Genomic DNA, 1,292 nt, shown 5'->3' on the forward strand with positions numbered 1-1,292 from the left:
TCTCTTTTCCCCCTCCCCAAAATGATCCCCTATTCCCCTCCTACCGCAAAGCCACCCCCCCCCCCCCCAAACTCTTTGGCGATGGAAATCTATTTAAATAGGTATAGAAAGAGCTTGTATCTCACAAGGACCCCTTCTTCTGACTGAGTGCATTTTTAATTTTTTCTAACTTCAAGAATTCAACCAGATCTCCCAGCCATGCCGAAATCCCTGGTAGCACTGCCGCTCTCCAATTCAATAGGATTCATCACCTTGCAGTTAGCGAGGCGAAGGCCACCATGTCGGCCCCCTGCCCCTTCAACAGCTCTGACACTCTGAAATCACAAAGATTGCCGCCAAAGGTCACGGTGTCAGCTTGACCCCGGCCAACTCTGATTACGGGCGGAATGTAACGGTAAACATTTCTCAGTTAATTTACATAGATAGATAGAATTTACAGTGCAGAAGGAGGCCATTCGGCCCATCGAGTCTGCACCGGCTCTTGGAAAGAGCACCCTACCCAAGGTCAACACCACCACCCTATCCCCATAACCCAGTAACCCCACCCAACACTAAGGGCAATTTTGGACACTAAGGGCAATTTATCATGGCCAATCCACCTAACCTGCACATCTTTGGACTGTGGGAGGAAACCGGAGCACCCGGAGGAAACCCACGCACACACGGGGAGGATGTGCAGACTCCGCACAGACAGTGACCCAAGCCGGAATCGAACCTGGGACCCTGGAGCTGTGAAGCAATTGTGCTATCCACAAGGCTACCGTGCTGCCCCTGCGTTCGCGCACTCCACTACCACAAATTTTGCAGTCGAGTATCCCGCATTTCGGGACATCGCAGGCGTCAGCACACCCGAAGTGCAATGAGCTGGCCGCGTCCTGGGCGAACCACCTTTTTGATCATGGTTTCACCCCTGCCAGGTAAGTAAGTATCAATTAAGTAAGTATCAAAGTAATTTGTGGCGGGTTTTGAAGGGAGTTTCCTGCCAGCTCTGCCGGTGAGTTCCCCACCGCTATCAAACGACACTTAGTCACTTTTTTGGGCCCTGGAAGTTTCTCTCTGGTTTAGCCAACACTTAGGGCACGATTTAACCAATAGGTAGCAGATTGTGGTAGCGAACGGGAACTGCTGCGAGAGCCCTGACGCTCGGCCTAGCAAGGCCGTCACCACTACAAAACGTTAATTGGTCCTGTTAACAAGGCCCCATGAGCTTCTCGCTGGCTGATTATCTGGGACCGCACTCGCCAGCCTCCTGCTAACAAGAGAGGGCAGCGCTTAATCTGCTCTTGCACAGC

At 52.0% G+C, this 1,292-nt stretch overlaps 1 non-coding gene across 1 annotated transcript; it reads right to left on the reverse strand.

Moving 5' to 3' along the window:
* Window positions 1-769: 769 nt before the first annotated feature.
* Window positions 770-925, reverse strand: LOC140392188 (U1 spliceosomal RNA). The gene has a single exon (XR_011935260.1). It is a non-coding gene; the product is annotated as a U1 spliceosomal RNA (small nuclear RNA).
* Window positions 926-1,292: the final 367 nt, after the last annotated feature.

This window comes from Scyliorhinus torazame, chromosome 15, assembly GCF_047496885.1.
Source record: "Scyliorhinus torazame isolate Kashiwa2021f chromosome 15, sScyTor2.1, whole genome shotgun sequence".
Taxonomy (NCBI): Eukaryota; Metazoa; Chordata; class Chondrichthyes; order Carcharhiniformes; family Scyliorhinidae; genus Scyliorhinus; species Scyliorhinus torazame.